The 13,367-nt window shown below is 39.1% G+C and overlaps 1 long non-coding RNA gene across 1 annotated transcript; it reads right to left on the bottom strand.

Annotated features, from left to right (window-relative positions):
* Window positions 1-4,461: 4,461 nt before the first annotated feature.
* On the bottom strand, window positions 4,462-9,058 carry LOC118605286. Its single transcript, XR_004952041.1, has 2 exons — window positions 8,970-9,058; window positions 4,462-4,932 (listed from the first exon to the last, which is right to left on the bottom strand). It is a non-coding gene; the product is annotated as an uncharacterized LOC118605286 (long non-coding RNA).
* Window positions 9,059-13,367: the final 4,309 nt, after the last annotated feature.

The raw sequence follows: 13,367 nt of genomic DNA, 5'->3' as shown, positions 1-13,367 counted from the left end.
TTCAGGCGTGCAGTGTAGTGGTTAGATATTTATATAACTTACGAAGTGATCCTCCCAACAAGTCTAACGCCCCCCCACCCCCTGGCACCATACGTAGTTATTACAACATTATTGACTATGCTCCCTATGCCGTACTTCATTCACATCCTTGTGACTCCGTTGTAATTGCCAATTTGTACTTCTTAATCCCTTCGCCTTTTTCACTCTGCCCCCAAATCCCCCTCCTGCTTCATTCTTTACATGAATAATTTTATTCTATTTTTCCAACAATCCACTGAGGGAAAACAAAAAAAAGTTAAGGTGAGGAAACTAAAACTTGGAGAGGTAGAGAAATTTGTCCCAGGCCACACGGTTTTAGAGGCAAATCAAACCTAGCCTTCCCTCTTAGCTACTCCCTGTGAGCCAAACTTTACGGCCTGTGATAGCACATTGAAGGGAACTCTTCATAGTACCTTTCATAAGCACATCATAGCACTTCCCACATGACAGTGTTCTGGCTGCATCTCCCACTTCAGTTATTTGAGGTGGGTTCAGCTTTCACTACTCCTCTTACAGGAGGAACTGAATGCCCAGATGGAAGCATTTACTTCACAGAGGACTATCCTGCAGGGGTTTACCATTATCTCTAAGCCACAGAGTATAAAATTATTGTGGGTCTACCTTATTCAGATTAAACTAGGAATACGGTTTGGGGAAAAGAGTTAAAATAATATCGTGTCTAATATAAAGAGTATTTTGTTTTGTTTTTAATTTTCCCTAGGACACAAGAAAATCACCTCCAAAATGTATGAAAAATAACTGTGACTGAATTAGATCTTCCAAGGCAATAATGCCTCTTTTGAACAATGCTAAATGATTAGTGTAATAAATCATTAATCACTTAAATGCAAGAAAATACTTGACCCAATATACTTGTCCTGAATGAATCAGAAACAATATTTTAGAAAGATATTCATGAAAGAAAAGTTAGCAACAATATTCATATAATGCTACTTAGCAATTCAACGTTGAATCAATTTATTACAAACATAACTGCCTAATTAGAATATGGAATTCTTATTAGAAACATTTGTTAGAAAAATTAAGTCTTTGTTTAATGAAGAAATAGTCATTTTCAGAAAGGCATATGCCTTGTCTAATTGATACTAACCTTGCTCAGTGGTTATCAGCAGTTTTTTCTGTAACACTTCCAAATAGGAATGAAGTTTCTTCAGAAATAGTAGGAGATTTTATAAGTCACATCCTTACGCTGATTTTCTGTAATTAGCCTGTTCAAAGTGCAGCCTTGAACACACTCTTCCATGGAACTCAAGAGATTCAGAGCAAAGAGTAATTTTGCCCCTCCCTTTTGCAATCTTTCTTCATCCTGAGAGAAAATGTTCAGGGACATCCTTGACCATATGTGTCAACTTCACAAATCAAGGTCATTTTCTTTGTGGCAGGTTAAAAATAAAGTTAAACGTCAATTAGACAAAATGTTTTTATAATATGCACAAGTTAGTTAAAATGACTGAATTGTTTTAATTATAATAATAAGTCAAAGAAAAAACTCCATTTTGGCTTTGGGTAATAAGTTAATTTTGTGCAAGGTTCTGCTGGGGAAAATCTGGGTTAGCAGTTTTCCAGGCCCACTGTCTTCATACTGTACAAAGAAGTTATTTTTCCTTTAGAAGCGTATTTCTTTCAAGAAATTATTCAGTAGATAGAGATAGCCTCTTTCTTGGTATGCAAATCAATCCATTCTGCTGCTGCAACAGAGACACATTAATTAATCGATCATTGTTAAAACATTTTTTATTTTATAAAAATTACACTCCTATCTTCACAGTTAAGACATATATAAGACTCTTACTCAGAAAAGTGAATCTACAAAAAGATAAACATTGAAATTCACCACTGTAATGATTTTAGAAGAAAATTTGCCTCATAAAGCAGGTGACCAAACCATTTGTATTATGATCCAAATAACTGTAGTTTGATACTTTAGAACTAGGAACATATCTTACCATAAAAATCATGTTATAAATTGTGGTTCGTTTCCTAAGTAACCCCATCAAATTCTTCATAATCCATATGATTACATGCCATATGGTTGTCAGATGAATTCTAACTCAGAGCTGCTTGTGTCAGGAAATTATTTATCTGTTGCTATGGTTTTGGCTGCGTCTATTTTAAAAAAAGAAAAAGAAAAAGAACTTGCCCCTGCCAGCTGCAGCAACTAATAAACGTCCAATGAAAAGAGAGGCCCCACCCTCCAGTGATAGAGTCTGTTATGAGTTAATGCAAGAGAATTTCTACCACCAACTACACCCTCTGTCAGGTTTCTAGTAAGAAAAGAACTACTCATTCAGCCACAGGGCTCTTTGACTTTCTCATATGAGGCAAAACAACTGTTCCAATGCTCCTTAAAAAAAAAGAGACAATTCTGACAGCAACGTTATTTATTCTTTCTCTTTTAGTAATGAAAAACTTCTCATTTCTCACACACACAAGGGCACTGAGAGGAACTTTTCTTCTGGGCATAATGACTTGCCAGTCACTCATGGCACAGAAAGCACAACTCAAGGGATGTCTATACTTAACAAATGAAAGACTGTTAACGAACTACTTGAATAATTTAGATATTTACATACAGAAACGTAATGAGACTTTACAGACTGACAATAGCTTTTAAGATTTTCATAAAGTATTTAATTGCGAGAATCCAACTCTAAACACTTCTATCATCTTTCCATCATTTTCCTTTGCTAAATGTTTGCAATTATTTAGATATGACCATAATTAGATTTTCCCGTGTTTTAAAGATGTGGAATCTGTAAAGATCTTTCATCATATAATATATTGTTACTGTTGCTTAGATTATGGCTTCAAGGCATCAAATATCTAAACGAAAATGAAAATTTTTAGTTGGTTCGAATGCTTTAAAATATTTTGGTACCATCAGTTATTCTTTCTGCAACCCTGCCTCACCTCTCATGTTACTACTTTATCTCACCTTCTTCACTACCAGAAAAGTTTTCACTTGCAAGCTTCATTTCCTGACTTCCCTCCCTTCTTTAGTCCACTGTAGAAACCACTAAAACTGCACTGAAGCTGCTCTTACCAAGGAAGATATAGGTCCCCCGAACTGCTAAAAAGAATGGCCTTTGATTTCGTTAGAATAGTTTCTCAATCTCCATGTTATTGACTTTTTGGACTAGAGAATTATTTGTCATAGGGAGAATTCTCCATTGTAGCAGCATCTTTGGCCTCTGTCCACTTGTTGCTGGTAGATTCTTGAGATAACATATAACTTCTTGGAATCCCAGCCCTTAGTTAGCATGAAATAGGACAAACACAAGAACATTTTCCTAGAGAATTAAATAATGCTTGAACAGGCTTATCAAGTAATGCCTCAATGTAGAAAGAATATGCTACAAATTCTTAATTTCTAAGTTTTGGATGATTTTCTTAAAAATATGGGCCATGTCTTATTCATTTTTCTATCTTCAGTACTTGACATTCAGTAATATTATCTTGAATTAATGAATGAATCAGAGATAAATTAAAATATCTAGGTATCTCAATTCTTCAATTTTCAACCAGAAGTTTTATCAAGTTCGTACTTACGTGATCAGCCTACATAATTGTTTTTTAATTTTTAAAAATTTGTTGTTATTATTTACACTGCAGTACCTGGTCTTCCTAGGTGGTCTCCCATCCAAGTACTAACCAAGCCCAACCCTACTTAGCATCTGAGATCAGACATGGTGCTTGTTCAGGGTTGTTTGGCCATAGACCATGGACTGTGGCTCCACTGGGGTGTGAATCCAGGACCTTCTGTATGTAAAGCAGACGTGCTAACCGTTGCACTATGGAACCACGTCCTTTTTAACTTTTTTAAAATTGTACTAATTAATGCCACGTAAGGTAGCTTACAGGGGAGAAAGTCCATAGGTCATGGAACATGGAAATGTAGGGAAGCTGAGGAAAGATAAATGGAGTTTCCAGAATTAAATGGAAACCTTTGCCTTCATGTCAAAGACCTAAATTTTGTCTAAAGCCAGCCTCGTTGATCAAACTACCTTCCTTATCATGATTTTACTATCCAGTGTTTGGAATTCTTTCTAAATATATATAAAACTTTTAAATGTTTTAGTGTCCCCAGCTTCTGCTTTGCAAGGACCTACCTGTCTTTTAAGGTAGCATTTGTAATTAAGATGACAAATTGGAAGACTGGGATATTTATGTGCATGTATATCTACTGGATTGCTTGCCAGTTGTGTGGATTCTCTGACCACCTAATTGTCAGGTTCTTAGTTTGGAGATTGGGGCCCAGGAATTTGCATTTCAACATATTATCCAGAATTGATGTTGCATGGACCACCCTTTGAGAAACAGTGTATATGGCAGTGTAGGTGATGATCTACTCCTGAATTTCTAAAGTAAAGATGAGATCAGGCAGCTTTATTCTAGAGGAACCACTGTTGAATGTAGTCTTTATTCATTTTTGGTGTTTTACGCAAAAAGGGGTTCAAAGACCATGTTGAAAGAAACAAAAGGAAATTTTGTTTTCCTGCTTCTCCAATGTCTTCTAACAGGAGCACTCTCGTCTCTGGCTCCTATTTGGCAGCTCTCAGAGCTCACATGCTCTGCAAAGCCTTCACTGCCTGAAACGAAGCACTTGTCACATGAGCAGCACCTGTTCTTTAGTAGTTGGCCAACAGGTTTCTTGTTATCACCCAGATAAATTATTGGTGTCACAGTCATTCTCTACTTGCCAAATGCCTTTTCTCCCACAAGTTAATTCTCAGGTTGTGTATATCCAGTGGACACAATGGAAGATTCGATGCAAGAGGTATGAAAATGCTTTTTGCCTTCTTTATCAGACACGTGGCACACTGCATGTGGAGAGCACTTTGGAGTGTTCAGAGGACTTTGTCACTTCTATCTCTGAAATAGGAAGAGCACGCATTTTAATTTCCATTTTGCAGATGAGGAAACAGCCTCTCAAAGAGTCAGTGTGACTTATCCAGGCCACACAGTAACGAAGCTCAAAACTCTTCACATGGAATCAAGAGCTCTTTCTTACCTTTTCTGATCAAGACTAGTTGCTAGTGTACATTTATGCTGCATGTTTGCTGAGCAGGGATGGCAAACTTAGGCTCTGACAGTGAGTGCAGAAAGGTGAGATGTGTGTTACATGTCATGGAGTCGGCTTCAACTCCTGTCGACCCTATGCATGAGCCATGCATGAGCCATGTCCACAATGTCCTGTCCTCGACAGCCCTGCTCAGGTCCTGTAGACTCATTCCTAGGAGTCTTTTAAAGAGTCAATCGATCTCATATTTGGTCTTATTCTTTTCTTGCTGTCTTCTATTTTTCACAGTATTACTGCCTTTTCCAAAGAACCCTGACTTCTCATGACACGGATGACGTAAGATAGCTTCAGTCTTGTCATTTTTGCTTTCAACAATGTTTCATGCTTAATTTGCTCTAGGACCCACTCATTCATCTTTCTGGTGGTTCAAGGTATCCCTACAGCTCTCCTCCAATGTCATATTTCAAATGAATCAACTTTTTTCCAATTAGCCTTCCAATTTTCCAGTGACTTCCCAACTTTCATATCTGTATTAATTAATTGGGAATACGAGGGTGTGGACGATCTTGTCCTTGGTTTCTAATGACATATCTTTGCTCTTGGTGATCTTTCCTAATTCTTCCATTGCTACCCTTCAAAGTCTCAAGGTCAAATAGTGCTAATTAATTTTTAATATACAAAATTTAAAGGTCATTTTAAGTTTTCCACTTGTGCATTATTTGTTTTACCTCATAGGAGAAGAAAACTTAAAAATATTAAAGAATAAAAATGCTACTTTTATTAATAAGTACTAACAAAATACTAGTAACCTATAGAAATGTCAAGTTTTTTATGAAACATTTCAAAAATGATAAATCATGTTCATTATTTTCATTTAGCATTGATTTCATATTACTTTCGGATTATTTCCAATTCAGTGCTTTTCTGGAAAGCACAGTTTATTCATACCTTTGCTATAAGATTCTGTAGCATGTTTGTAAATTCACAGATTTAGAGTTAGAAGGGACTCAAGGAAGTCACTTAAATTTCCAAATACCTTTAGATGACATCTAAATGCATATTTCTAGGATTCTGCAAATAAAATCAGAGGCTTTGTGGGGGGCGAGGGTGCTTATGACCTCTATTAGCACAGCTTGGGAGAAAATCTGTCACACTTATATATGGATAAAGCCAGCATTTACACTTTCAAATGTAAGTTTGAAATAACAGACAAGGAACATTTTTTGCATGTTCAAAACACTTGAGCAATTGAAAATTTACTTTTTGAATTATTGCTTCAATTTCTAACAACTATTTTTACAAAAAGATAAGAGCTTCCCGAAGTATATCTCAGGAACATAAGAATGATAAAATTTTGCAGCCTTGGAACTATGCAACAGCCAGCAAAGATAAGGAAGGCCCACATTCATTATATGAATCACCAAAGAACCATTCTTAAGATTCCAACTCAAAGAAAAAAATGCCTCTTAGTACTCTTGTTTATCCTGAACACTTAGTTTTAGGGACTCATTAGACTGACTTTCTGAGATCATCAATCAAATCACTGAAATAAATCACATGAGTTGTGAGTTAGAGTTGTGGTAGGAAGAGGAAAAGGGTAAAGAATGAAAATGTAGGTGGAGATTGAGTCACAAAAAGTAATCAGAGACTATCTACTCTGTCCACATGTATGCTTATAATATCTAAATATACGAGATAATAAATGAGCCTTTTATTTAATCTGTCATGGTACTATGACTTCATATCAGAATAGTTCAGGCCTAGATAGTTTCTATTTCCTGAGAATAATTCTAGCTGATAACTGACTTCAAGGAATAGGATGCTGATCATGAACATGAGCTAGCTCTTCTCCTACCACGCTTTTGCCCTTGAAGGCGTAATGCCTGTACAAAAAAGGAGACTGTGTTCCAGGAACACATTATGTTGCTAGAAACATCGTTAACGAGAGCCTAAGTAATACAGGTCAAAAAAAGTAGGTCGATCTACACTGACTCCAAAACGTCATTAAATGGGCCAGGAACATGCCCGAGATATGTAGCACATGGAGGAAAGGACTCCAGAACTACTTTGTCAGGAAGGAGATCAGAGGGCGGAGAGTTGGGACAGACGGAAGGTGCAGGCTTGCTGAATTGCCAGTGGCCTAGAGGGTAGGGCTGACTCCTAGTTTCAGCAGTCATTGATGGGTTTCTCCCAGCCTTTAAGACCTCTAGGAATGAGCGTCCAGCACCTGACTACAACAGCTCCATCTCCCATGAGAAAGATTTAAATAGACTCTTGATCTGGATGTGCCACAAGGACAAGGACAATGTCAAATCTACTTTTAGGGTAATTCTGAGTTATAGTTAAAGCATGTCTTCCTCCACCCACTCCTTCCCCACAACCTCTGGGAAAAATTACTGGTGCTTGAAACGCCTCTACATAAGACTTTTCTGTCTATACTTATAAATAAATGGGTTAAGCTATAAATGTGCAAGAGAACCAATAGGTTAATTTATTCTAGATCGAAAGCATTAATAAGCATACACTGGTGGATGAATGCATTAGCTTTTTTTTCTTTTACTAAATTATATAAACTTGGTTTCGAAGCTGAGTTGCACTCAGCGCACATTTTTATTCACTTCTTGTTGAGGCCTGTGGCTGGCTGTGGTAGAAATGCTACAGATGTGATGATGGGGTGAGACACACCACACATTTCATTATGTGGCAGTAGGATAAACTTTGAGTGGTGACAAGAGTCCTTTCCCCAGTTTCATGGTAAAAAGGTAGTGACCCTACACTTTGCTTCGGGACTCCTTGAACTTGGGGGGGTCACTCAATCCATGACAGCCGTCAGATTTTGAATGTGTCTGTTTGTTCATTAGCAAAATCAAAAATGGAACAGAAAGCTTGAGTTGTCCCAGGGCATATGGTAGAATAAACATGCTGAACACAAAAGAAGCTGCGCTGAATTGCCATTCGCCCTTTGCGTAGCAATTTAGTTTCAGCAAAACGACATCAATTATCATTAAATTAATAGTGTTACCTCAAATTATATGGGTACTGTTTATATTTAATATTTTTCCCCTCATAATTATAAAAACGCATCACGTAAGAATTTTATATCTATTTTATATTTATATCTATTTCAGAAACATTATAATAGAAAAAAGTCAACATAAAGGTTCTATTTATTTTTCTTTAAAATAAGTTCATATATTACTTATGTATATTATTTTAGTTCTATTATTTGATACTAAAAAAGTATTATCAAAGCTACATTACTCTATTAGGCTTCTGCATTAGATTTGCTGTAAGGCATTCTGACAATGACCTTAACTTTTGGCAGTAAAAATATTTTATAGATCCACCACAACATTCTTCAATACAACAAAAGATTGCTAGTATATAGCAGGTAAGCCTTTCAGTCATAAAATTCAAATATGCAGAAATATCATGTTCTTTATTAACCTGTGACTGAGTTTAGTGATGGAAAGCTTAATCCTGGCTAGCAATGCAATGGAAATCAAAATCGCCTATTCAAGGTAACTCAGAGGCTCTGCCCCACCCCGTTCACCTTCTCTCCTGTGCCCTGAGGGTGAGCTAAACTCCCAGGGAGGCTCGGTGTCGTCATCGGGCATCCTGCCAGCGTGGCCATGCTGTTTCCATCCTTCTCCATTGTCAGGGAGTTTTTTGGACCCCCAACCCCTCTCTCCACCCCTCTCTTTCGGTTCACGCTCTGGCTTCAGCTGCTGGTGTCTGTGGTTATCTCCATGGCCTTTAGTTTCAAGGTTAGCATTTTTTTTTTTTTTTTTCCTTTTGCGGGCCCCACCGTAGGCTTTCTCTGGTCTCTGGCTCTCTCTGCACTTCCGCTTCCCCTCCCTCCCACTTCACCCCTTCTCTCCTTTCCTACCTGGGCGGGGTAGAAGAACTTTCTGAGTCAAACTGGCATTTTCGTAGAAATAATGGCGAAACAATTAAGCATAAATACCTAAAAAAAAAAAAAAAAAAGACTTCCTGACTACGAGATCTTGCAAGATCCCTAATTTCCTTTTTCAAAGTTACATGAAAGTTGCGATTACTATAGGAAAATAAGAAATCAGCATTGCTTCCAAAAATGCAAGCAGTGCTCTGGGAAAGCAGGAAGAATGCGATCCTCTCTGTTCTTAGATAAGGGAAAAAAGTCGGAGATAAGATAACGTTGCCTTGGGAAACAGAGCTTGCTTTCAGTGATTTAACCTCAAGCGAGCCTTGCTGCGTTTTGAGAATTCTGTACTCAGGGCTGAGCCAGTGCGAGTATCTGCACCAGTACCCCTGGTGGCATGAGTGCCACCAGGTCCTGAGTGGTGTGTGGCTGTGTATCAAAACTGAAGTTCCTTGTTTTTTCTTTTTTTTTTTTTTAAGTGGAAAGAAAAAACTCATTGATATAGTTTCACCGCAATTGCTAATTTGTGTGTGTGTGTGTGTGTGTGTGTGTGTGTGTGTGTGAAGGTTTCATGCAGGTTAAAGGAAGAGTTTGAATGGCAGTCTACGTGTGTAAATACACACTGTTTTGAAAGTTCAAATTTAAGTTAAAAAGAAGTTTTATGTGATTGTAAATCTGTCTAGAGTTTTTCTGGGGGTGGTGGTGGCAGGGGGTTACTTTAGGGTTTCTTCATGGAATAAAGATGGGAGGGAGACTTCAGTTACTGTTTTGGGCTCTGAAATTGACTTACTTGCTGACCTTCAGCAAGTCACCTGACGGGATCTTCGTCATAGGTGAGTCAAGAACCTAGCCTTGAAGTTGTGTTGAGGAATAAAGCAAACAGACATACTGTCTGCACGTCTGGAGATTCTCAGCAGGGGGGTGCTGCAGACAGCAGATGTGACTTCTTCTAGCACTGCTAACCCTGATATTAGCCTCTTAGACCATTTCGCCCAGCCCTCTTCTTCGACAGAAGAGGATTCCAGAGACAGGAAACTAACTCAACAAGGTCACATAGCCAGTGAACACGGAGTTTTAGGATTACCATGACATTTCCATTTTTCCCAGTGTCCAATTATGAATAAAGAGTTTATTTTATAGTGAAGTTCAAGGCAAGCGTGATCACAGTACTCTGAATAATACTCGAGACTCTATATCCTAGAAAACAGAGGGGCGCCTTACGAAACTATCCCCAGTGAGTCAGGCAAAGTTCACTTTGGGTGTGAATTCTGGTCAATGTCATCATCCATAGGAAACAGCGGACTCAGCAGGCCTGGGGCTGCTGCCTGCGGGTAAGAGGCAACCTGCAAAATGATACAACACTGTCAACATAAGACATGTCAAAACCCGTAAAGAATTTTTATAAGATTTTATTTGAGCCAAAACTGATGACTATCGCTGGGAAGCAAGATCCTAAATGCTTTGAAAAACGACAGTCTTGCTGTTTCTTTTGTGTATTTGAAATTAAGGAGGGAATGTAAGCAAGGTTATGTGAAAGTTGGAGAAAGCAGGTGGGGATGGGATTACAGGAAAGTTAACAAAATTATGTGCTTTTTTGAGAGTGGTTATGCATTCGAAGGGTATGACTTCTGGCATTTCAAGGTATGTTAACTTACATGCACAAGAACAATGGACAGGGCTGGCTCAAAAACCTTTCACTAATGAAGTTATAGGCCTGAGGCGTGACTACCCACCATGACCTGCCCAGTTGGGAATTTATGATCAGATCAGCCTGTGAGATTACTTTCAGTAGAATCCCTTTTTTGTGCACAGTTCACTCTTCACCACAGAGACTGGACTTGGGAGGATGGGAGGAAGAAAATGTCGAGTTAAACAAGGCGGCTCGAGGGTAGGAGCAGAGGTCTGCTGGGGGTGCTGAGTGTGTGTACAACGGGCAATCTCGAGCACATCACGTTCACTGTTTGGTTGTTTGTTTCGTTTCATTTTCCTGGGGTACTCTGAAGAGTTTCTTTGAGGGATTCAACTATTACATTAGAAGCATGTAACTATATGACACCTGATTAGAAACACTGTTCTCTGAATGTGGAAGCCTTTTCCTTCCCTGAACTCTGAGTGACAGTAGATGGATGTGGGTAGAACAGTGTCTCATTCTTGGCAAGCTGAAAGTGTAAGTGAGAGGAAGTACGGGGAGAGGAAAGGGGAAGCCAGCGGGACAGTAAATGGGGTTTCCTCTTCTGACTGAGCATTGCTCTTGGCCTAGTCAACTGACAGAGAGGGCAGTGTGATCTCTGGGTTGGAGGGCGAGATTCCATCTGCTGGGCCAGAGGCATGATGGAGTTCGGAGGAGACAGTCAGCATGGAGTCAAACTGGAGCATTCTCTAGAGAGTACCTGGTGAGCTGGCTGTTCCAATAGGATCCTTTGGCAATGACGCCTCTTCTGAGATACAGCCCTTTGAGCCCTAAAAGGTCTGGACTTCATAATAAATAATAACGAGTAACACTTATTAAGTACTTCTATGTATATGAAATGTGATAAGCATTTTTTACTCTGTCTCATTTGATAATTCCAATAAACTTTGAGTTAACTATTATTATCCCCAATTTACAGATGGGGAAATTGAGGTGTAAGGATCTTAATATAATGTCCCAAGGTCACTCAGCCTATAAACAAGCAGAGATTCCAATCCAATTCTTATTCTAAACTAATAGTTTTAATCATTATACTATACTACCTTCCACTGAGTGGGTTATGACCTCCTGGGAAGGAAGCAGAGATTTATACTCAGGAGAGGTCAGTGACAATTTACAATAATAGAGTCTAAATTAAGGACTCCAGTGAGGTCAGAGCTGGAGACAGAGATGGCCTGAGTGTAGATGGTACTTGGAATCTGCCCGGTCTGGTCTAGGCTCCTCCATTGAGTTACACAAGCTCCATGATTTTTCAGTGTGTACCTGCCCATTCCAAGCTCATTTCAGGAATCAGAAACTCTGACCAACGGTGGAAAAAGAAAAAGGAGGAGGAAGGGGGTTGGGGGCGGGGAAGACCCAGGCACCTAGCACATTCGAGGTAGCCTCAGAGTATTTATCTATCTGCCTTAAGGCTGTATTTCTCGCAGTTTTTGATTCTTACCCTCTTAACAGCCCTGGTCTTGTGGAATTTCAAGGGCAAAATAGAGTCACTGCAGGAGAGCCCAGGACCAGGGGTCTAGTTAGACCATAGATGTTTGTTCAGGCAGAAAAGGAGACCAGGTATGTGCGGATCCTGGGTCCAGGTGGGGAGGCAGGATCCAGAGTCCGGGCATCTCCATGAGCAGGGACCAAGCAGCAGGAGGGTCTGCATTAAGTAGGAGGTGGACTGCGGGATCATCCCTGTCAGGAGGAGCACAGCTATGTTTCAGGCAAGTAAGCCTGGCTAGAGCACTTAGAACTTGAAATAGAAATATTAGACAAGCTAATGGGTTCTAGGTGCCATGTTTTGGTATCTAGCCAAACTATGCAAGTCCTCAGAACCTCCACCACACCAGGACAGACCACATATCCCAGGACTGAATCTGTTTGCTCTCTTGCTCATCTTGCTGGCTTACTCTGCTCCGTTTGTGTGAAAAAAATTGACCACGAGAGGACAGTAGAGAGCAACTTAAATCCTGCAGGAGGATTACTGCAGAGGACTGGGTACTCTGGGGTGGCCCAACATAACTAGGTAGAAAATTATCCAGTCGAAATTACACCGATTCCTCAGTCCCACCCTGGATGTTCTGATTCTGTACCTGGGTGGGGGCCAGCAGTCTGTAGTTTTAACACAGTGGCCCACACTATTTGGATGCAACAGGCCCACAGCTGACTTTTGGGAACTGCTCTCCTAAAGTATTCAGAATCTCCTATCCAGTTCCCTTAATCTAGGATGACAAATATGATTGTTAAGGAGAATAATATCTGTTAAAATGTTTTATTGAGAAAATAGCTAACATAATATCAGTATATAAAACATGTTCATTTCCAAAAAAAGGATAATATAGATATGCAAACCCCTCTTAAGTTAAAAAATAGAACGTCGATCGTATTTTTGAGGCCCCTTACGTGCCCCTCTTAACCCCACATCCCCTTCATTTCCCCAGAAGCAACCTCAATCCTCAGGTTTGTGAGAATTGCCCCTTTCCTTCTCTTTATGGCTTAACACCTCTGTTTTTATCTCTAAATAACATAGTATTTAACTTGGACTGATTTCGAATTTTTAATAAAAGGAATTTCTTTTTCTAGTTAACGTTGTATTTGTGACATATATCCAAGTGGACTCATGTGTTTGTAGTTCATTACCTTGTATGGACATGGCTATGTGGATTTATCTCCTTGTGAACATTTAGGGAGTTTCTAGGTTTGGGTTTTTT

Source organism: Rousettus aegyptiacus, unplaced genomic scaffold, assembly GCF_014176215.1.
Source record: "Rousettus aegyptiacus isolate mRouAeg1 unplaced genomic scaffold, mRouAeg1.p scaffold_m13_p_7, whole genome shotgun sequence".
NCBI classification, from domain to species: domain Eukaryota; kingdom Metazoa; phylum Chordata; class Mammalia; order Chiroptera; family Pteropodidae; genus Rousettus; species Rousettus aegyptiacus.
This window is presented reverse-complemented; position numbering and strand designations above follow the sequence as displayed.